At 47.7% G+C, this 24,392-nt stretch overlaps 1 protein-coding gene across 1 annotated transcript in view; it reads right to left on the reverse strand.

Moving 5' to 3' along the window:
- Window positions 1–24,392, reverse strand: part of TBXAS1 (thromboxane A synthase 1) — a 148,843-nt gene that overhangs the window by 24,757 nt on the left and 99,694 nt on the right. The gene's annotated exons all lie outside the window — the stretch shown is intronic.

Consider the following 24,392-nt stretch of genomic DNA (forward strand, 5'->3'; position numbering starts at 1 on the left):
AAGCACTTAAACAAGGTTTTGGAACAAAACTGAAACGAGTTCCCTCACAGCCGCACCATTTACTGCCGTTTTATTGGAGTGCGCGCTCTCTGCGGTTTATGCCTCTGCCTCACGCCAACCACATCTCAGCCCATAGATGGTTGCAGTGGCACGTGTTAATTACGGCAGTTTGTTTTGGCCGTGGATCTTAAGGAATCATTTGTTTCTTTTGTCTTCCGTGTCTGCTGCTTGTGTCAGACGGCCTCCATCAGCCTCCCAGCCTGACTGCATTTCCCCCTGCACAGGAGCGAGGCTTCTCAAAAGGCCTTAACCTTAAGGTGGGGACAGACTGGGGTCCCTCCAGGTACCAGAGGTGACAGTGTCGTGCAAGGAGACCCTGAGGGAGGCGGGACCAGCTGGCTGGAGGGATTTTTGCAGGATCGCAGGTGCAGAGAGCCTGGGGCCAAGTCCACAGCCATGGACCAGGTTGGGGGACTTGTGGCAGCACCCGGGGGACAGAGAAGCAGCCCTGAGAGGGTGGGCACAGCTGAGCTGGGCAAGGCCTGTCTGGGGGGCCCTATTTCCTGACCATGATGGGGTGACGTCGGGCCCCCAGGAGCTCAAGGGCTGAGAGCCTCAGAGCCCTGCACCCCAGGTGTCAGGACCAGGGGTGGTGGGATGACCTCCCAGCAGACAGAGGAGGTGGGCTCCCCGGAGGACGCGAGGGCCACGGGCCGCCGCACAGGAGACGGGTCTGGGAGGCCGGCTGCCACTTCCCCCAGGAGGCCAGGCTGCTGGCGGCTCTCGTGCTGGAGCTGGTGTATCTGCCCGTAAATGCCGGACCCACGCGTGCGTTTATGAACGAGGGGAGGCGTGCCGGGACAGAGCACACCCCGCGTCCCCAGACGCCAGCTGCTGCCCTTGCAGCTGGTCTCTGTCTCCCCCAGAGCCGAGGCCCTGAGTGAGGGGTGGGGAAGTGGGGACAAGGTCGGGGAGGGAGGGCGAGCCCGGCGTGGGGGGAGGGGCAGAGAGCAGACCAGCACCGTCTTTCTAGGCGGGTGAAGTTCCGCAGCTGCGCTGAGTACTACTGACCCAGTTCTGTGGGGCGGGCCCAGCGTGAGTTTCACCGGATCATCTCACTGAGTTTTCATTTTACAGATGAGAAAACTGAGGCTCGGAAGGGTTTGTGTGTAAGGTCAGTTGGCAGAGAGAGGGTGGAGCCTGGCAGAAATAGGGGCTCATAGGGCCCATCGAAGGACCCGTCTGCTCAATTCCAGAGGCCATGACAAGGCCAAGTAAAGACAAACAGGAAAGGAGGGCTTTTCCCTTCCTCACTCAGCAGGACAAACAGGAAAGGAAAGCTTTTCCCTTCCTCGCTCAGCAGGACACTCGGGGACGTGTAGGAGCGGCAGGGGAACAGGGGCGGATGCTTCATAAGGCGGGACAGAAACCCAGGCAGAAGCACGTGAAGGGCCGGCCGGGAGAATCCAGCAAGAGGGGGGACCTGGGCGCGTCCTGAGTGTCCCTAAACCCAGGCCAGGGAGATGGGGAGGGGGCCACGCAGAGACCTCACGGTGCCCCCGGGTGCCAGCCGGCTGCTCCAGCTGGCCAGGCCCAGTCTCACCCAGAGGCTCCCAGGAAGGGAGAGGAAGCAGTGGAGAATTCTGTGGCACCTGCTCTCATGTGTTAGATATGGGGAATCTCTGCCCTATTGTTTTCCTTGGCCTTGACCTTTAATGTCCCTAAGCATCTGGGGAGGCGCTGAGCCCACAGGCAGCCACTGCTCTGCCCTGTAGTCTCTGGAGGTAGATTTGGGGTGGTGGCTCCCCGGCCCAGGCTGCTGACCCGCCTTCTCTCACTGCCCCCAGCTGGCTCTGGATTCTTCTCAAAGAACAATGGGCCAAAGTGGGCCACCCCTAAGGGTCCTGGTCAGACCAGTGAGTGTATTTGCAAAGTTTACTGAAAATAGCATGGTGCCAAGCTGCTCTTAATTTCTGCTAAGGGCTTGGCAGGAGGAAATGGACTTAAACTCCAGCAAAAGGAGGGGCACCCTCGGGATCTTCTCAAGGCCTGTTAACCCCACGTGGAGCCGTCGCCTTCCACAGAAGTAGTGCTGATACCTGTTTGCTTGGCCCAGCCCACAGGATGCCGTGAGTGCTGCCCCAGTGAAGACAAGAGAGTCCTTTCCAGAAACTTAGACTAATGCTAGGTAGGGTTGGGTTTCTGGTTTGGGAGTTGAATTTTGTAAAATTGAGAAAAACCGCCTGATGAAAAAACACCATTCCTTTATGAGTGCCGCTGCCCTCTGAGCCCCAAGAGGGCCTGTGACCCACAGAATCTTTCAGGTCAAGGCAAGGGTGGCCTGGTCAGCTTGCTCCGATCTTTGGGGACCCCTCACGTTACTTATTTTCCCAGTGGCTTTTATAAAAGATAAATTAAAAATGTGGCAACAATGATACGGATTTCAAGTAAAAACGTCTGGAACGCATTTCAGAAAGCTCTTAATATCCCTGTGGGTTACCTTTCTGACGAGTAATCTTAGTGGAAGGATCGTGTCATAATCAAACATGTGTTTTATAATTAGGTGACTGTTCTAGGCTCAGAGGCCCTGAAAACTGATTTATGGCGAGTGAAGCTGGGAAACACAGGGTGAGGCTTTAGATGTATGTAGCCAGGGAAGGAACCTTTGGTCCTGAGGGTTCCTGTAAGAATAATGGCCAGACGAGTTGAAAAAAGGGAAATGCAGTCAAAAGAAAATGCACGCAGTCTCTGGCCCGGGTCATCAGAACTGTCGGTCAGCCTTCTGGGCCGAGCACTCTGGCCTCTCACTCAGTATGTGTGGAGTTGAAACTCTAGTCTCTGTTGGCGGGTGGAAGTGAGACCTGGCTTCTGGGCTCCCCCAGGCCTCTGAGCTCTGCCATGGAAAGTGCAGGGGAAGAGCATCTTCCTCTTGCATTCTGATTCACAGTGGTTCACCCTGGGATCACCGGGGACCCTGCGCTGTACCCGAGGGAAGCCTTGCAAGATAAAGGCTGAGTATGGGCTCGGGGCTGTTCATTTAACCTCCCAGGGCGCTGCCCAAGCCCACAGCTTCTGGAACACTGTAGAAAGTCTAGCTCTGTGCAGAGAGCCTGGGGAATTTTTCCAGGGTCTGCCCCCTGCTTCCCACTTCAAACTTCCACCCTGGAAGCCAAGGAGACACAGAGCTTAAAAGCACACAGGAGTCATGCTGCCCACGTTTGAATTGGTGTCTCACCATGTACCGGCTGTGTGACCGTGGCCAACTTAACCGTCAGCCTCAGTTTCTCACCCGGTAAAATGGGTACAGTACTAATCCTCCTCCATCGAGTCGTAGTTGGCAGAGATCCTGGTTCGTGGACAGCACTTGACGCTGCCTGGACCGCACAGGCCTCGGGGAGTGCTTGTCGCTGCTGCAGCTGTAGCCTCGTATGGCCTCCCCGGGTCCATCCAGGCTGGTGCCCTGGGTTCCGCCCCTCAGCCAGCCAGTTTGGACCGACCGCTTCTCCGGTAGGCCTGACCAGCTCTTTGGCTTGGTTTCTCCCTGAAGATGCTCCTAGAATGCCCGCTTGGGTCTCACGCCAGAAACTAACACAACATTGTAAAACAACTATACTCCAATTAAAAAAAAAAAAGAAAAGGGTTATTCTATGTGGTCCCAGAGTTTGAAGCCATGGGTGGAAGGTATAGGGAAGCGGATCAATGGATTAGCAGTCTGGTCCAGCCATGTGAGATGCAAGAGGTGAGCCCGCATTCCTGGAGTGAGCTGGAGGGTCATTCTCCGGCAGGGCCTGGGAAAGGACGTTCCAGCCTTGGTTGCTGGGATCAACCAACGATCCTTGGAAATCCTTCCAAGTCCTCGGATTTGGTAATTTTATCATTTTGTTGGTCCCTAGCAGAAAATAGTGTCTTGACAACTGGGATGTTGAAAGAGTGAGTTTTGCTGGAAGGAAAGGAGGGCAGAAAAGTTCTGAGCTGAAAATGGGGGGACACTCGGAGGAACCATGCGGTGAGGGACCCAGGGGTGGCAGGGGAGGGGCCCTCTTTTCCGAGGGGAGCAGATGCTGAGACCCTGGGTGGAGTAGAGGCTTGGCGGCAAGGCGAGGAGGAACACTCGGAGGGGACATGTGGCTACTTAGGGTTTCTGGAATGATCCGTAAGATGTGGATAATGGGAAGATTTGAAACAACCAAAATTGAAACAAATGTTTCTAGAGGGCCACTAGGTGCCAGGCTCTGTGCTGAGTACTTACATGTTATCTCACTTAATCAGATACGATTATTATCCCCTTTTACAGTTGAGGAAACTGAGGCTTAGGGTCATAGGGCTGCTTTGGGGGCTCAGCCTGGCTTTGAGGGGGGGAGACTGACCCGGAGCCCGTGCTCTTAGCCATCAGCGTGGCTCCATCCAGGATGGGTGAAGATCAGTTGGTACAAGGGCCATGGACCTGCGGAATTCTGTCTGTGGGTCCTGCTGTGGGCAGCGTTGCTTCGCACCTCCCCGGAGGGGTGGCTGCAACTCCCCTGCACCAAGCCCTGTGGGGCTGCCAAGCACCACCTTCTCCACTGGCAGCTCAAGCAGGCGCCGCTGGGACCAAGAGGAGCCGAATGGCAAGTTCATTCCGCGGGGTGGGGGGAGAGCGCCAGACCACTGTCCTGTGTAAATGGACTGACTACTGAGCTAACAAAAATTTTGGAGGGAGTCCCTGAATATGGATTCTGCAAGCCAAGATGTACTCTTGTAGACACGCGAGAGGTGGAATGGGAGCGGTGTTTCAGAGACCATGCATGTCTCTGGATTTGTCTATTACAACAAGAAAAAAAAAGGTGTGGGGTGGGTGGCCATGGAGAGGATAGTAAGCTGAATGATAAGATTCCAGAAACTTCAGTATGTGCTCTGAAAATCTAGACTTAGTGTGTGAGAAACATAGACAATATACATGGATATCTCTTGGCTTGAGGTCTTTTTCCTGACAGTTTGCAGGCATCTCAGCTTAGCAGACCTCCATGTCCTGACGACAGAGTGTAAGAGAGCAAGAACACTTGAGTTCTGTATTTGCTGTGTGACTCTGAGGAAGACACTTCACCTCTCTGAGCCAATGTTTTCTCAACTCTATAAAAGGCAATATTCATAATAGATACTCTATCAACCTCATAGATTAGGGAGAACAAATGCTAACAAGTAATAGTTACTGTTCTTATGTTTCTCTTATATCTCCGACAGTGCCAGCCCAGGGGTGGGCACAGGGAAGAGGCACTGTGCCTCTCCTGAGGCACTTGTCTCGCTAGACAAGACTGGGGACAGGGGGGCAGTAAGATGCTCAAGATCAAAGGGTAAGTACCAAGATGAATTAGTTTAAATGTTGGTATGAGTCAGATGGATGTCATAAGCAATGACATAGTCAGTTTAGATCAGAAATTTATATAAATGTTGGAAATTTTAGAAAAATATGAAGTGATAACAAAATGGTATAGATGTAATATGATTAGATAAAATAAAGCCAAAAAAATGCGCCGCTCAGAATGTGGATTATAACTTGGAGAACAGGAAAACAGATGCTAGAAAGTGTGGTAGAATGAAACCAAAAACACAGGCTTGGGAGTTGGGAGACCTAAGTTTCATTCCGAGTTTGGCCACAAATCTGTGAAATGGACTTGGAAAGTCTCTTAACTGATCTGACACGTTTCCTCATTCGTAAAGTGGAGTTATTCTTAATCTCCTCATTTACTTTCCTGACCTGTAACCGTCTAACCCAGGGTTTTTTCAAAGTGTGGGCTATGGTCCTTTAGGGAATTATGAATTCAATTTAGGAGATTAAGACCAGAATTTTAAAAAATGAAATAGAACAGAATAGAAGACAGAGTCTTCTGTCACAAGTAGAAGACGACTTATTGCTTCATAAAAGTTTTGTTTCAGTGACATAGGTATGTGTATACTGGGGTGAATTATACATTATGTTTCTTATGATGGGTTGTGGTCAAACAAGTTTGAAAAACATAGCTCAAACACCCCCAGTGCTGCCAGGAAAGCACAGCTGTCTGCCTGCCTCAGTTTCCCCCTTTGCACTGTCTCTTCTATAACCTGATCCCTTTTGACTCTGCATGGAGATACCAAGGGCCAGAGATCAGGCCCTTCCCTGCACACAGTCCCTCTTGCCCCACCAGCAAGGAGCCAATAGAGGCTCAGGTGTTCATGAAGCAAGAATCGCGGTGCCAGATTTATCAAATAAAAAAACAAGCATCCAATTAGATGTGAATTTCAGATCTACGATGAATCATATTTTAATAGAAGTATGTCCCAAACACTGCATGAAACATACTCATACTAAAAAATGATTAGTTGTTTATCAGAAATTTAAATTTAACCAGACACCTGTATTTTATCCGGCAACCCTAAGTAAGTAATAAATAAAGAGCAAACAGGAGGGAAAGTTTCAAAAGTGTAAGATTTTTAAGTGCCCCAAACTACAAAACTTTGTGTTTTAATATGCTCATAAATTAACAGCTGTATTGTATTATGCAAATTTATGTTAAGTTATTCACTATGTCATCACGCTCCAATAAAAATTGTATATATGCACTACCAAACGTAAAATAGATAGCTAGTGGGAAGCAGCCGCATAGCACAGGGAGATCAGCTCAGTGCTTTGTGACCACCTAGAGGGGTGGGATAGGGAGGGTGGGAGGGAGACGCAAGAGGGAGGAGATATGGGGACATATGTATAGGTATAACTGATTCACTTTGTTATAAAGCAGAAACTAACACACCATTGTAAAGCAATTATACTCCAATAAAGATGTTTACAAAAAAAACAAACAGATGAGTGATAAAAAAAAAATTGCATTTAGAGAAAAATGACATCTTCTGATAAGAGTTTTGCTCTGCATTTTGGTGGCGCTGATTACCTTTGGCTTGCCCAAATGCCGCGGCCACAAACGCACAGAGCCAGGGTCTTTGTGAGTGACTCACTGAATTACTTATAGTCTGTCTTGAATCCTTAAAAACAACCTCAGTGAGTGACCAGTTGTCAGTTGTTGTTTTCCCTCCATTTTAATGCCTTTCAGAAGAAACACAGTTTGGTGGTGAAAAACAGGAGAGTACACCCCTGTCTTTCATCTAGAAGTTGGCCGTTTCCCACCGGTAAACACTGTGCATTGTGAAGGTTAGCTTGACTGGACAAGCGAGAAGGGAAAAAATTTGATTTTTGATCTCTGCCTTCACGTTTCTTGGTGAAGGGAAAAAAAGCAATTTCTGCTGTTTCCTTTCTACAGCATCACTGTAGAAGTGGCCACCAGTTGGCTAATTTCATATTCAAAGCATCATAGATATGTCTTATCTTCAGGCTGATTTGCTTAATTTTTTAACTGATGACCGTCATCCTCTTGAAAGCTCCTGGTATACCACCAGTTTTTGGTTTTTGTTTTAAGCATTTATAATTTTTTTTTTTAAATGTGGAATACTATTTGTGGATGAAATGCCCGTGTCTCTTCTGGAAAGTAGGGGTAAAATCTTGCTAAGGACACATTACATCCCCAAAGGGGTCCCGACAGCAGAAGCTTAGAGGAGGAAAGGGAGCCAGATGGCCTTAAGGAATCTTTGAAGATTGCCAGGCCAGCCTTGGAAGGCAGGCTGTTTGCAGCAGAAATTACAGGAGGAAGGCAGGTGAGGCCTCTACAATTTAAAAAGGACTCTTTGTTGATCCAGAAGAGAAAATACAGGCCCTGAGGAAGGACTCAAAAGTGGTGTGCTGGGGGTGTACTCTGCTTGCTCCCACATTGCAAATTCGAACTCTCCCTTCCCCAGCAGCGGCTGGTAGGGACAAGGGCACACCATCTACCCTCTGTCCTAGGAGAGGAGGACAGGCTATTAGAACACATGGAGACACGAGGATGGGCCTGGGAGTCAGGAAACCACACCCAAACAGCGTGGTCTTTGGTGGTCTCCTAATGTCCTTTGCCTCAGTTTCCTCATCTGCAAAATAAAGGGATTAAGTTGAATGATCTCTAAGTTTATTTCGATGTTAGCTTTCATTCATTCATTCAACTAACGTTGAGCACCTACTATATGCCCAGATGTGAGGACCAAGAGGACCCTGCACTCAGGGTATCAACAGCTGAGCCTGTCTAGGGGTCAACAAGCAGAAGCATGTCCTTCTGCCTAAGAGGAGAAGGAGGAAGAAGAGGGGGAGGAGGAGGAGGGGATAGGATGTGAAATTACTTCCAAGGTTGCTGACTCCTGACTTTCTGAAAGTGACTAAGGAAAACAAATTCTAAGGGGGAAATCTGTTGTTTTTCTGGTCACTGGCTTTCCCAGCTGAAGAGGGAGAGGCCTCTAATGACCTAACATAGTCAACTAGGAAGTGCTGGTTTCTAGAAACTTCTGTCCAAGAGGGAGCACCAGCAGAGGTGGATTAAACCCACGGGCCAATTCTCACTTCAGCTGATTTGCATGGACGTGAATGGACTAACCAGAAGAAACCCGCATTGCATCTCCAAGGCTTTTTAATTCATTGTAGGAAATAAGATTTGGAGGCATGGTTGATGTTTTCATCCTTATTCCAGTTGTAGAAAAGGAAAGCAAGTATGGACATTTAACAGGATATTGTTTAGATGCCAGCAATGGACAGGATTTGTTTTGCTCGATTTCCTATCTCACCAGAAATCTCATGGCGCCTAAGGAGGATGTTTGTCAGGATATTCACAGACTTTATTAAGTGGGCTTGAAGCTAAAATTTGAGGGACAGGAAGAAATATTCTACTAGACATGGTGATAAATGACAGGTTTGACATATGACTTATTCCCAAAGGAAGAAACTGTCTCTCTGAAACCCAAGGGACAGAATGAATAGAGGAATTCCTGATATGGTAGATTTTTACATGGAAACAAATTTTTTTACATGGAAATATCAATAGAATTTTAAGACACCCAAGGGCAGATGAGGAGAATATAAATTTGTCAAATGTTAAGTAAAAAGAAACCGTACTTCTTGGCTTAGGGTTTTTTCCCTTTCTTTTGCTATGGATTTTTATTTTGTTTGATCTGTTTATTGGTTGTTGAAATAAATTAATCTGTTTGTTGTTCTTATGGTAAAGACAGACACATCTTGACTTACTAGGATTTCTTAGTTTCTCAGAGCCAAAGATCCAAGTAAAAAAAGCCATTATTCTGATAATGTCCTTAGGTACTTGGTGGCAGAGGACAGGGAGGGGACACCCTAGAGAGGGGGACTTTGGGGATTCCCCAACACCCTGACAGAGACCCGGCCGTCACAGTACTAGCAAAATGGTCATAAATGTGTCCCAAAGGTGTGCTGTGGCCAACCATTTGCTCTCGTAGAACAATCTCCTGCAGACCAGGTGGTCATCCCCAAAACAGTGCCAAGGAACTCTGAGCCCATGGATCTGAGTTCACATCCGGGCTCTGCTTCCACCTTGAGCCAATCACTTAATCTCCAAGTTTCACCTTCCTCATCTCTAAAGTGGGAAATATTTTCTATATTTAGAAAATATCGAATTGGCTGTTAGAGTTGCTTGGCCCAGCACCAGGCACAGAGCATGTGTTCAATGAATAGTAATTCTTCTTCTTCTTCTTTCCATCATGATTATTATCCGTATTAATCTATAGTGAACACTTGATCCCTAAGGTGCACTCCTGGATAAAACCAAGCTGGACGTGGGGTGTTTCTGTACCCGACCTTAACATAGCTCACATGAACAGCAGAGGGTTACAACCGGCCACAGGTCACAGACTGAGAGCGGGAAAGAGGGATGATAGCCCTGACACTGTACAAGGAATTCACAGAGATTCAAGCCCAGAAACAAAACCGCCAAATGGTAGGTACGTGTGTCATGGAACCTGAGACATTTCCATTAGACACTTCTGGAAGATTTCTAATTAATGTAACATTCTTGGTTTGCAAGGGCCTATTTCTTTACAGAGTTAGGTCAGATTTATTTACCACATAAAATTTATGATGAATGATTATGGTGCTTCATAAATGTTTACTGTTTCGATGATGATGGTGGTGACCACCATCATTAGTATCTTTTAGGTCTACAAATCACTAATTTGCGGGCAGGCTGGGGAATCATTGAAGGAGCTTTTCAGGGAAAGGTGAGAGGATGGAGGAGGCGAAGGCCCAGGGCAGCCAGAAACACACCTCCTTCATTCAGAGATAAAATGTGGCCTGAGGGAACCTCCCTGGGGCTCAGTCCTCTAATCTGTAAGATGGAGAAATAGCCCCTCCCACTCCTGGAGGTGGGGCACAGACCAGATGACCTCTTGGGTTTGGTATCCTCCAGACTGAAGGACCGTAATTCTAAGAGGTTCTTTCAAACAAGCTGGTCTGCTGAGTGTTCCAGAGCAACCCCATCGTGGGTCTCGTGGGTCTCGTGGGTCTCGTGGGTCTCGCCGGGCAGGGCCTCTGGATGGGCTGGATCTGAATGACAGAACAGTCACAGAAAACCCATTGCTTTCTGGTGACCCGATGAGTGAGTGACCTTCTAAAAAGCAAAAAGCAGCTGCAGTCATTATGCAGCGTATTTATAAACTTAGTCTTGTCCTTAATAATGCAAGCCGAGGTCACTATTAAAGTTAAGTTTGCGTATCTACCTCATGGGAGTATGGCAATGGCTCTTCACCTGGCTGCATCTTAGAATCACCTGGGGGCTTTTAAAGAAGGGATACCTGGGATTCATGGCAGGCCAACTACGTCAGAACCTCTGGGGCGGATCCCAGCAAGTGGGATTTTTGGTAAGTTCTCAAGGACTTGGGGATACCCCTGGCGGCTCTTGGGCCTTGATTTGCATGTGGGCCCTTGGTCTGAGCTGCCACGTGGATGAGAGAAGGAACTGTGAGGAGGTCTCTAGTTGCCTGAAGGCAGATTGTGCACCGAGGTGGGCTGGGGTCTGCTCTCTAACCCCAGGCCTCAGCCCACTTCAGTCAGAGACTCTGGGAACGTGGGGAGGTCCTGCTCTGCCTGGCGTCCGAGGGTAGCAGCCGCATGCGGCAGTGATGTCAGGGAGGGGGGTCAGGCAGGAAGAGCCTACTTCTGGGCGGAGGGCAGGCAGCACCTCTGCAGTCTCAGGATGCAGGGCTGTTCCCTGGCTCTTGACCATTTCCCAAGGACTTTCCTAAATCAAGATGCAAATGGCTTCAGCAGCAGTTAACAGGTGGTTCCAGCCAGGAGAGCATCAAATCTGGCGTCCAGTAGAGACCCAGGCAGAGGGAGGACAGTGCCCACCGTGGCACTAGGGATGGACAGACGGGGTCGGGGTGGGGTGGGGAGCAGGCTGGCAATGAGGCTGCCAGACAAACGTCTCAGATGCACATTTCATGCTCTTTACCAAAGAATACAGTGACAATGAACTACAAGGAAATGCAGCGAGTGAGAAATTCCAGGGTCATGGGGCCCAAAGAGAAAGTCTGGGATGGCAGGAGGGGAACTTTCTACAATGAACGAGACAAGATCAGCTTCATGGAAAAGTGAGAAAAGCACCAAGAAGGGTGTCTGCAGAGGTAGAAAGCAGCCTGGGGGTACGATGTTCCTGCTTCAGGAATGTTCCTGCCTCGTAGGGTAGGCGTCCAGGGATGTATGAGCATCAGGGAAGAAGCTGTCCCCGTGCTCCTCGTCTCGACTCTCTGGGCCATGAAGAGAGAATTCATAAACTCAGAGAACGGACCCTGAAAAAGCCACGACAAACCCAGGATCTTCCAGGAAAACGTATTATCCTCAAGGCCGAGAGCCAGGATGACAGGGCAAAGATGGCGCTGGCAAAGTTGGGCAGTGACACTGTGTGCCCTGGGCAGTTGGCATGTTCTCAATGCCATGAATGTGTGGTGCAAACACAACCGCAAGCCACTCATCTCAGAAGGCAGACCAGTAGCCCCTCTTTAGCGAAATGCTGGCGCCATCATTGACCCTCCCCCCGAGGCGGGGCACACGGCATTGAGGAATAACTGCAGACTCATGAATGCTAGAGACAGTGCTGAGAAGAACAGAGATTAACTGGCCGGAGATGTGAGCTAGACTAGGCCCTTCCTAGTGTCTGACCTTTGACAAGTTGCTTATTTTCTGAATGCTTCTGTGATGGTTAGTCTCTTGTGCCTATTTGGTTAGGCCGTAGTGCCCTGTTATTTAACCTAACACTAATCAATCCATTGACTTTAAGTAGATTACCTTTGATAATGGAAATGAGCCTCATCCAATCAGCTGAAGGCAAAAACGGAGGTTTCCTGGAGAAGAAATTCTGCCTCAAGGTTGCGTGATTGAATTTTGCCCGAGTTTGCAGCCTGCTGGCCGGCCCTGCAGATGTTGGGCCCTGCAGATGTAGCCCTCACAATGGAAGGAGTCAACTCCTTAAAATCTCTCTCCCTTACCCCCTTTCTCTCTCCTATTGGTTCTGGTCCTCTGGAGATCCTTGACTTATACAGCCTGTCTTTTCCCATCATTTAAATGGGGATGGTGACAGTTGCTACTTCATAAAGTTATCATGAGAATCAAGTTAACTTTTGTATGTAAAATATTCAGCTTAGGGCCTGGCATGTAAACATTCAGTCATCATCATCATCATCATCATCATCACTGCCAGCAGAGACGAGGTCTAGTCCTTTCACAGATAAGGAAACTGAGGCACAGAGAGGGACTGAGAGAAGAGGGAGCTATGTATATAAACACCCGGGCACTGTGCCCAGAATCGTACATGGATTCACTCACTTAGGCCTCACGACAGACTTATGAGCTACACACTGTTGCTATTCCCATTTTACAGATAGGAAAACTGAGGAACAAAGAGATTATGCCAGTCACCCACGTCGCACTGCCAGTGAGTAGCAGCTCTATGCCCCCGTGTGGGCCCTCGGCAGGGCTGGCCTGGCACTTTGAGGGGCAGTGTGCCTCGGTCAGAGAGAAGTCGAGGTTTGTCCAAGTGTGATTGAGAGCCCCTCCCTAAGTGAGTGCTTCTTGGCTCGCCATCTGCCAGATATCTCAGCAAGAGGCGATGCCTGTCCCCGGTAAGGGCTGAGAACCACCTTCAACGAGTGGGACCCCAAACACAGTGAATGACGGGGCAGGATACCTAGCTGTGCCATTTCCATGAAAAAGTTTGTCGAGAACCACCCTCCCGCCAGGCCTCCCTCCCTCTCAACACTTGCACCAGTTTCTCGTGGAGCTGAAGTCCTTGCCTATCCCTGAGGAGGTGAGGAGTTGATCCTTTTCCTTCCAATCTTAAATTACTAATTAAAATGTCTTGGAGACTAAGCCCATTGCAGAAAGAGCCTGGGTGGCTTTCTAAAGCTTCTTGTTCATAACCAGAGGGAGGTTGATTCTCTTCTCATCCTTCTAATAAGGATTCTTTGCGCAGGGTATCTGTCTTATGTTTTCCCCAGTTTGGTCCCAGCAGGGGGAGGCCAGTGGAGTTTAATTACATTCCTCCTATAGGGAACATTCAAGGAATGAGGCTTTGAAAAACAACTTGTGCTACCAAAAAGAAGGAAAAAAAAAATCAAATTAAGTGAGTGAGAAACAGGTGTTGCCTTTTGTGCCCTAGAGACCCAATCTAAATATTTAAATTTTAAAGACAGAATTCTAAGTGCTTAACTTTATAAACCTTACACATTGCAATTCATAGGGGAGTCAGACATTCTCTCTGATCTGGAATATTCCTATGCCTGGAGTAAGAGGCTCACGTGGTTGATATTGTCACATGTACCATATTCAGCTATGAACCATAATGCTGGGGGGGTGGGGGGAAACACGGCACACAACAAAACAAAATGTAATGCTGTCCACAGTCCTGGGGCAAAACAGACTTACCAGAAAACTGAGAGTAAAGGGATTGTCTGGGCCACAGGCAAGCATTTTAGAAAGGTCTCTTTATCCTCTGCTGATTTCCCAAGTTTCCTTCCTCTCTCTGCCTCTGAGATGCCTGATGACAGACTATTAGTGAGCGTGGAAGTGGCCCCCTAGACAGAAACTATTAATTTGCTGATTGCTAGTGGCCAAATACCATGAACTGAGAGAGAAGTAGGACAAAGGCAAGTGGGCGGGCAATCAGCAGAGGCAGATTTCAACCCTCAGTAAGGAAGAGCTTCATCAAGGATAACGGGAGGACGATAGGTAGTGAGTTCTTTGCTCCTGGGAGCATTCAAGCAGAGTGGCATGCCCTTCTCTCAGATATTGGTCCAATGCTGCCCTACATGGCCTCTAAAGTCTCCTGGGACCCTGAGGGCCCAGGTTCCCTCCTTTCCTTGGCATGACAGGTTCTGAGCCCCACGGGAGCCCTGTGGGAGCACGACTAGGTCTGTAGGGGCCTCGAGTGCCCTCTCACCTGCCCGCATCTCCCTCGGCAGTGCCTTCTCTCGCTGACTCTGGTCTGCTTCCTTCCTTCCAGCTTGCAGTAACCTCCCTACGACTCCCTCCCTCAAATTTGCTTTGAGTTAGTCTCCAGTTAGAAAAGGAGTGAACGTTCATTCATTCGTCACCTATTTGTCGCAAGCCTCCTGTGTGCCAGGCACTGTTGGGGGCCCTGGGATACACCAGTGTGACAAGCAGAGTCTCTGCTCTCATGGGGCTAAGGTCCTAGTGGGGACTTGAGTACATCACCCCTCCCAAGAGCAGTGGCCTTTAATAATGGATGTGTGTTGAAACAAAGGAAGAACCTCCTAATGGCGAAATTTGATGCCTAGTGATGGGTAGATCTAAAAAGTCTTTACATTTGCCCGGGATGTCACCATTCTGAGGTTCCTACTCCACCACTGGTCAACAGAGTCCAGTGAAGTTTTTTTAAAAGTATGTGTTTATTTGTTTATTCCAAAAGCCAATTGTTGGGAATAAAATGCATACTTTTGATGTCTTAAGAGCCCATAATGTGAGCAGTAGTTAAATAAATGAGCCATTCGGTTGAGAATCTAGCTCAATGCCAAGTGGACCCACAGAACACCAAGCTTCACCTGTGGAGTACACTTTCCCAAGTTTATTTTCAATTCTTGCTTTTCTGGATTGATGTGAACCAACTCCACCAGCTTATTTGCTTTGCAAAGCCTGGCCCCTCTAGAGGCCCAGATATTGAATATAAAATACTCTGAGTCGTCACATGAAAGATACCAAATATATGCTGATTGGTGTGCTCTATTTCCAGGGGGAACATCTCTTTGCAGGTCACCTCTCCTCTACCGAGACGGAACTGCTCTGCAGGGACTCAAGGGAGGGCGGGAGTTGGAGCATTAATTGCTAAAATTTCACAGCACTTCACAGTGCTGAAGTGCCACACTTGGTTAAGCCGGGTGGCCCAGAAGGCACACTTGCAAGTCCCTCCTGCTTCCAGCCAGCCTCCCACTTGACCACCCACAGTGCACCCATAGTGGAACATCACCATGCAGTTACAGGCTCCTGGGATGGCCAGGGGCTCCCAAGTTGGCAGTGGGTCACGGGGTGGAGTGGGGAAGCTTCTGTGTCTCTCTGGATCCTAGAGCCAGAATAAGAATCAGGGAAAGAGAGAGAGCAAGAAGGCTAAATGGTGCTGCGAACATTGAAGAAAAGAGAGAAAACAGAGAAATAGGGTGGACGAGGAGGGAGAGGAAAGACAGCAAGAGGCCAGGGAGCTGCCCGGATCTCTGAGTTCTGGACGGCACAAGCCCTGGGGATGTGACTGCCATTGCTGAAGGCCCTGGGGGCAGTTCAAAGTCAAGGCAGGTCAGTTTCCCCAGGGGTCACTGTGGCCATGGGCTTTGAATGTCTCCAGCCGATGTGGAAGAGTTTGAGCCCTGGGTGGTGTGTGTATCTGAGAACTTTAAAACCAGGGCCTCTGTCCCTGGTCCAGGTTGGCTGTTCACCTTGTTTAGGAGACTCTTGCATTGTCTAATGATGAGGCACAGAGATGCCTCCCATCCTGTCTTCCTTCTTCCTTCCCAGAATTGGTGCTTTGGAAGCAGTAGCCACAAATCTTAACTTCCAAGATGGAGGTCCAGGTACACACCAGAGAGGCCCCTCTTGTAGGCTGTCAAGACTTCTCTGCTCTGGTATCCGTTGTTGGGATGCCAGGGAAGGGTGAGAGAGTCTGCTTCTCTGGGTCAGACACTTCCAGAAAGAAGGACAGGAAGTGAGCAAGTTGGACACATTCCAGTGTCCCCCCACTGCAGCTCCTGCAGTACAGGTTTTGCTCTGGGCCCCCAGGAAGAGAGCATCAGGGAAGTTCTCTTTGGCCATGGTGCTTTGACATGGCCTCTCAATTGACACCCAGAGCTGTCGTATACACCAAGGGCTCATTAGGGGTGCATATGGTCTAGATGGAGCTCCCTGCCTGAAAGGTCCAGCCAGGTGGGTGCCTGTCGAATGTGATAGATCCCCAGTCTACATGTGAATCTGGAGAGAAGGCTTTGGTTGCCACTTTCATCTGCCTTGAAAACAACTTTAAATCAACTCAAAAGCTCCCCCCCAGATTCCCACCCCCGACTCCGGAGGACGTTACAGTTTTCCCTTGAACAACACGGCTTTGAACTACACGGGTCCACTTATAAGCAGTTTTTTTCCAATAAATATTTTGGAAAAATTGTTGGCGATTCGTGACAATTTGAAAAAACTTGCAAACCACGTAGCCTAGAAATATCAAAAAAATTAAGAAAAAGGTATGTCACACATGCATGAAATATATGTAGATACTAGTCTATCCTGACATAGGCATAAAGGTGATATTTAATATAAAATTTTATAATGTGTTAGTTTTCTTACTGTTTTATAACTTTGCTTTCAAATAATTATATTACATACAGTATGCTTCTCTCATAATTGGAGAAGCTATCAGCCTATCATCATGGGTCAGTGGTTTTTTTAAAAATGTAACTATGTTTCCAATACTATATTATGAATGTGGCTATAATACTGTATGCCATACAAAATTTTATAATGATTAGTATATAGGCTAGGCTACCATAAAGCAAGCATATTGCTGCTTCTTCATTATCAATGCGTGAATCATTATACCTGTAAATAAATTTGAATTTCTTTTTAACATTATCTTTTCCTTTTTGATGTCTAGTGTTAGTAGCACCTGTAACATCTACAGTGTTTTGTATCATATAAGACAATATTGATGCAGGTACTGACATGATCTGTCTTGTAAACAGACGAAGTAAGCTCACGGTATTGATAAATACAGGACAGTATTGTAAATGTATTTTCTCTTCCTTATGATTTTCTTAACATTTTCTTTTCTCTAGCTTACTTTATTGTAAGAATACAGTGTATAACGTAACATACAAAACATATGTTAATTGACTGTTTATGTTATCCGTAAGGCTTCCAGTCAATAGTAGGCTGAGTTTGTTAGCCTACTGTTACTTAGGCTAAGTAGTTAAGTTTTCAGGGAGTCAAAAGTTATACACAGATTTTTGACTGTGCAGCAGGTAGGCACCCCTAACCCCCGTGTTGTTCAAGGGGCAACTGTATTTAAGGAAGCAAGATGATTTTAGGGTTATAGGCAATACACTTCTGAAGACACATCCAGGATTAATTCCTGCATCACTTTCTCTCTCACTCAGTCAAGTGAGAGTGACACCATTATTGTTGGAATAATTTTGAAACTGTTCTACTTTATTAACAAATGGTAAATCATTGGCAGAACATCAGTACTTTAGCTATCATTAGAAATAAATACTCGCTACGTACGTCACAACGAAGGGAGATGCAGTCTTTAGGGTTTAGAACCCGGCTGCTCAGTGTGGGCCGTGGAGTGGCAGCATCGGCGTCCCCTGGGACCTTGTTGGAAATGCAGAGTCTCAGGCCCCACCCCGGACCTACTGCATCAGAACCTGTGGTTGAGCAAGGTCCGCAGGGGATTCATATGTACTTTATATTTTGAGGCGTTCCGCTCTGAGGCTGGTACTGCCGTCTATTGACCCTAACCTCACCGTGCCACGGTCCCAGTGCTCGTCTTTGTTTCACAGTTTGACTTCAGAGCTATAAGTTGTTCTTTGCTCCTATCTCTTGCTTTGTACCTCATTGCTTTGTGTTCTGTTGTACTATTATGGGATCTGTAGGAAAGGGAAGCTTCCAGAAGAACCACTAAGCCCTGTGTGGCTGGGTGATTGAATCAGGGGGGCAGCTGAGTGAACCCCTCCCAGACTGTCAGACAGCAGGGCCCCAGCAGACCTGGACATAGGGCAGGAAACCTTCTCAATGGGGAAAAACCCATTTCCAGTTTTTCACTTGAATCTTAAAATCAAATTTAAGATTGGCCTACTCCCTGTGAAAATGACCCTGAAAATTGACCCTGAGTGGAATCCAAACTGGGAAACTTTTTTTTTTCCATAGTGAGGATGAATTTGTGTTAAGATATTCACAGTTTTTCCACCCAACCCTACCCCTGTGAAAAAGGACGTGTATTTATGAAACAGCTGGATGGGGCAAAATGACTCTGTGTGTGTGTGTGTGTGTGCGCGTGTGTGGGTTTGTGTGCGTGTGTGTCTGTGTGTGTGTGTGTGTGTGTGTGTGTGTAGCCACAGAATATGCTTTTTTCCTTTGATACCCTCTGGCTACTTCAAGGAACAAATCCTCAACCTTGCTCACATTAGCAGCATGAGCTAATCAGCTGAAATACCCAGCATAGAATGCTCTTTTATCCTTAAGAGAAAAAGTTGTATTTTAATTAGGTATTTATAATGGTTACAAAGCAGCTCTTCAAGAGAAGGTTTAAGAATCTGGCCTTCCTTCTAAGGCATAACTGTGCTCAAATTATCCTAAAGAGACGCTGTATATCAATCTAGTCTAATTTGTGATAAATTTACAACTGGGTTCTGCACAGCAGATTTATAACAACAATTAAGCAGAAGGAAAATGGGTCATAAATTTTGGCTGCCACAGTCCGGCACCAAAGAGAAGGAAAGAGAATGGTTTAGCCAGATCAAAAGTCAATAATTTCAACATAAACTGCTAAAGCTATAGCAAAAACAATTTATATGGAAAGAAGTTTTTTTTTTTTTCCTTCTCATCCTTTTCAAAATTAGATATTGGAGAACACAATGAAGCATCCATACTACAGAGGTCTTATTAAATAATTTGTGTGTTTTCTCAATTTTACAAGTGGCCCAATTGGTACAAATCTTTCCCCACTCCTCCACTATTGAAGGTACCTCCCCTTTAAGATGACTAAGGAAACACATGGGGAAAAAAGAGAGTTCTCCATGAGATGTGGTGACTTGAGAAAGAAAGTTTCGTGAAAGGAGGGGAGGCCAGACACAATTCCAAAGCCAGATGATTTGGGAGAAAACATACATGTTCTAGAAAGCAGCAGCCCTGAGGCATGCATTATAGACCGTATTATAGCTCTATTTTATACTGGAACAGAGATCTCTGCCCTGAAAGGAGAAAAGCAATCAAGGCCACTTGAGTCAAAAAGGGTTGTGAGAGATGGGGTATTAACCACACTGAATGCGTGGGTTGTAAAGCATGTATATCAAGATAATCCCCCATAGTGAAGGATGGCCTTGGAGTGTCCCTATATGTGCCAGAAGTTTAGTTCTGTTCAAGGAGAGCCCCTGAATTAGTGACCTCACCCCCGACAATTTCCCGTCTTCACTGGTAAAGGATGCTATAAGGCCAACCGCCAACCCGGGCATCACTCTAACCAACAAAGAAGCATTGGCTGGCTCTGTGCACATCACCAGACACTTGGTGTGAAGTGGCCACATCATTTACAAGAAGTGCACGTCATTTAGAAGTGCAAAAGAGCAGGCAGTGCCAGTCACTGTTGGATTTATACCTTCAACCTTGGAAAGCTGGTTTTTACAAGTTCAGAGGAAAGGTGAGTGTGATTGCATAACACAGAATTTGAAAGTGGGAGCTTCTAATCTGGAGACCATGGATTCTATGTACATGGATGGACACACTGTTTTCTGGCCACCCAGCAGCCACTCACCCCACTTCTAGTAACAAGGGTTTGGGGACCCACTCCTCCTCCATTTGAGTTCTGAGTGGCTCCGGCGAGGCCCCTTCTGGGCACCAACTCCAGGGATGGGGAGTGACCCAGGTCTAAGCCAGTCAGAGCGTCATATTCCCCTCAGCCCCGGTGATGGGCTGAGAGGCAGGCGCACGACCCAGTCTCTATCAGTGAGATGCTGCGAGACTTTCACTGAGAACCCCCAGGACAGAGACTCTTCCTTCATGCTGGACCTGAACCAGCTCTCCACTGCCCCTGTCCTCAGCCTATGAAAAGATGAGAGGGACTTAAGGAAGACGTATCAGAGCAAGGGGTCTTCAGCCTGGAGCAGAGTTCTCCTGTCCTGAGTCAAGGAGGTCGGGGCGGGGGGGGCGCTCCAAAAGAACCGTTCCTAGACAGACGAGGCGGCCACCTGAGCGTGGCGGCACCTGCTGATGCAGCACAATTGTTCATTTGCCCCCTCTACCTATTCGAGCAAAGGAAAAGTAACTGGAGGGAGATGTCAGGGCACAGAGAGGGGACAGCAGCGGGAGTAGCCCCTGTTGGTGTGGCCAAGATGTGTGACTCCTGTGTGCCACTCAGATACTGCAAGGCAACATTGGTCAGCTCCAGCCATCTTGCCAGTACCCTGCTTAAGAGGGTTGGCTGCCACCAGGAGACCCCAGCACCCAGAAGCTGTGAGGCAGGAGCCCCTCCCCCATCAGGGAACTGTGGGGACGGGGTGGTCGCAGGAGTCAGCCCTCTGGATAACACCTGCATCCGTCCGCTTCAGAACAGAGGCCACATGCCTTCATACCGCAGGGGAGGGGCTAAGAGAAGCCCCCTTTAGGCAGGATTTAGGGATCTGTTAGAAGCCCCACCCCTGGGAGGAGATGGGTGTACAGGAGACACCGGGGAAGGAGAGGAAGGTGGGTGAAAGAACAGACCACACCCCCTCCCCCAGACAGCTTCCTCAGGCCACAGGTCAGCCTGAGCTAAGGGGATGGAAGGGCATTGAACTGGATCTGAGACTGAAGTTTTAACCTGGACCAGACTGCTGAACTATTTAATGCCAAAGGAACAGAAACCTTTGCGATCTGTCCATCCAAAGTATCATCAAGGAAAGGGGATGAGATTTGTCTGAGCATATTTAAAAGAAATAATTGGAAAAAACACAAAAGGATTCCACGTTCAGGATTCCATGTTCACTTCGTTCAGGCTGTTCAACATAACTGGTTACACAGCTGTCTTGAGACCACTAGGGGAGATCCTGTCTAAGAACGGAGTGTGCCCAGCATGACTGGAGCTGAGAGAGGGGGAGAGACAGCAACCTGGGTCTCAGTGATGGAGTTTGAGCCCCTGCGTCAAGCCATACCTGAAGGCAGCCTTACTCTGGAGTTTTCAGTCACGTGGGTCAATAAACTCTCTGAGCCAGCCTCGGTTGAGTTTTCTATTACTGTCAGCAGAAAGAATCCTGATACAGTGCACATATACATACTTTTTCTTGGGGAGAAAGCATAGCTTTTGTTGGATTCTCTTAGGGCATTGCTAAAAAAAGGATATGGCTCAGAGAAGAGAAGCTCTAGAGCTCAAATCCAGTGACCTCATTGACAAATACAAGGGAAGACCATCTAATGAGATGTGCGGGGCTCTACAGGGATATCATGGAAGAACTAGGTCAGAACATCCTTGGGTGTAGGGTCTGGAGCCTGACTCTGGTATTAACTGGCACTCAGAAAATATTTGTTGAAAGGAAACCAGCAGGAAAATTATCACAAGTCATACTTTACATGCAAATTTTCAGGAATATTTTCAGGAAAATATCTAATGTGTGAACATCTAATCTGCATTTCCATGTTCTGACAGATGGTCCATATTAACAGAACTCTGATTACAGTAAAAAAAGAAAAGAAAAAAGAGAACCTGAAAATATTTATTGTGTGTGTACCACGTGCAAGGCTATATAACTTTTAACACTATTGTGACTACCAAATTTATTTTTTAAAAAGACCAGCTCTATATATTCCCATTTCTCAGAGACAGTCCCACCTGTTACCTAGAGAAAGAAAATGACCCAGGGGCTTTCATGGCTGGGGCAGGGCTTTGGACCCTGAAAGTCCAAGGCTGTATTCTCAAGGTGGAATCAGGGACCACCTGCGTCAGAAATCACCTGGGATGTGTATTTAAAATACAGGTTCCTGGGGCCTGGCCCAGACTTATGGAATGAGAATCTCTGCGGGAAGGGCCCAGGACTCTGCATCTCAACAATCTTCCCAGATGATTTTATGTACACTAAAGTTTGAAAAACTTTACCTCCTGAAATCTGTTTATTTGCCCATGGGGTCTCAGTGCCTGGCAGCATTCTGCACAGCCCCATGGGAGGTCGTTCTCTGGGGAAAGAAGCCCCCATCCTAGGCTGGGGGGGATTTGAAGGAGGCCAGGGTTTAGTGAGATCGTATCACCCCTCCTTGAGGTCAAGGTCAGTTTAGGCCATGTCAGAGGTAAGGGGTTGTGTGCGTGAGGGCCTCTGAATGAAGGCCTATGGAAACCCTCCCTGTGTAGGTGAACATAAGCAGATGGAATTACAGTGTAGCTGGTGGGACAGACTCCTGGAGCCCCAAGCTCTGTGAATGACACCACACATTCTAGACTTGATTAAGTGCTGCCTTCTGTTGCCCTGGAGAATTTCATTTGGAAGGAGGGATTGTTGTCATAGACATAACTTATTGTTTTATTTGGCAATTAAATTCCCTGAAGGTGAGGACCATGACTTCTACCTCTCAGAGCTGTTGTCTCCTCTCCAACCCACTACCATGTCCACTACATGGCTGACCACTCTCTAGATGCTTTAAAAGTCTTCAGTTTGACCTGCCTTCTGGCTTATATGAGACCAGGGGGCTAAATTCCCTCTCCTGCCTTGACCGCCTTCCTGGGATAGCTGTCGGAGCTTCCTCTGGGAGGTCGCTCTCCCAAGTTCTGCAGACATCTGACTTGGGTACAGTTGACTCTGGAGGTGGGATTGATTGACTGAAGCCCATCCACGCCCCCATTCCCCTGGCCACAATAGTCCGTTCAGGAATGGGCAGTGAATTAAGCATTCTGACCAGAGTGAACCTGATGACTCTTGCTGAGAATTTGGGGTCACAGGCTCTCTTCTCCATTGGTTATGAGCAAGGAAACCTGTAGTCCCAAGCGTTCTTAGCAGGCTGCTTGGGGCTTCAAGAGGAGGGCACACCTGAGAATGGGACCAGTATGAAGGAAGCACAACCAAGAAGTGGGGAGAAACTAGGACCTGAGCCTATCTTTGAGCCTCGATAAAGATTTGCTTGAAGCCACATCTACCCCTAAGCTGCTCAATGATCTGTATTAATAAGTACCTCCCTCCTTTGTATGTGTGTATTTAAATCATTTGGGGTTGGGGTTTTGTTTCCTGCCCTAACTGCATCGTAATATACCTTCAGCTCCCCTTATTTCTCTTGCAGTAATGTACCCCAATCATCTTTGATCCTTCCTCCTTTACCTCCTCAACTGAAAAAAACCCACAACTACCTATGAAATAGGATGAGATGGGTGGTGGAAGTAGGTAGTAGGGTTAATGGATTCATGGCTTGTTGAGACTCCATACCCAAAGAATATTGATTAATAGATCAATGTCAACCTGGAGGGAAGACCTGTCCTGCTCAACATTTTTTAATCAGTGACTTGGATGAAATAGGAAACATGCTTAGCAAGTCTCAGATGACACAGAGCTGGAGGAATTGCTAATATGACAGATGGAAGAATCAAGATTCAAAATTATTTTGGCTGACTTGAGCAATAATAAGGATAAATCTAAACTCTTGCACCTACGCTCAGAAAATCAATGGTCCAAGCAGTGGACTGGGGACACCTGGCTTGGCGGATGTCATAACGTCACAGAACTTTAAGTGGACCATAAGCTCGTGGTGAGCCAGAAGTTGAGGCAATTAGTAACATAGGTAGTGCAGTTTTCAAAAGAAAGGCTCACCTTACATCTACTTTCCCCAGTGGGATAAAGAAGTGGAATTTCCTGGGAAGCAGTTTTCAGCTCAGTATATGAAAAAAATTTCTGACGGTTCCAATAACGGAACAGGCCTCCTCCCAACATTGTGAATGTAATCGTCATTACATCAGAATGTACTAGAAAGATTTCTATTATGGTGGTCTTCCTTTTAAATTTATTATTTTTTTATTTTTGGTTGCGTTGGGTCTTCATTGCTGTGCACCGGCCTTCTCTAGTTGTGGCGAGCGGGGGCTACTCTTCATTGCGGTGTGCGGGCTTCTCACTGCGGTGGCCTCTCTTGTTGTGGGCCACGGGCTCTAGGCACACGGGCTCAGTAGTTGTGGCACATGGGCTTAGTTGCTCCGCGGCATGTGGGATCCTCCCAGACCAGGGCTCGAACCCATGTCCCCTGCATTAGCAGGCGGACTCCCAAGCACTGCGCCACCAGGGAAGCCCCGGTGGTC

The sequence above is a fragment of the Balaenoptera musculus genome, chromosome 9 (genome assembly GCF_009873245.2).
Source record: "Balaenoptera musculus isolate JJ_BM4_2016_0621 chromosome 9, mBalMus1.pri.v3, whole genome shotgun sequence".
Taxonomy (NCBI): domain Eukaryota; kingdom Metazoa; phylum Chordata; class Mammalia; order Artiodactyla; family Balaenopteridae; genus Balaenoptera; species Balaenoptera musculus.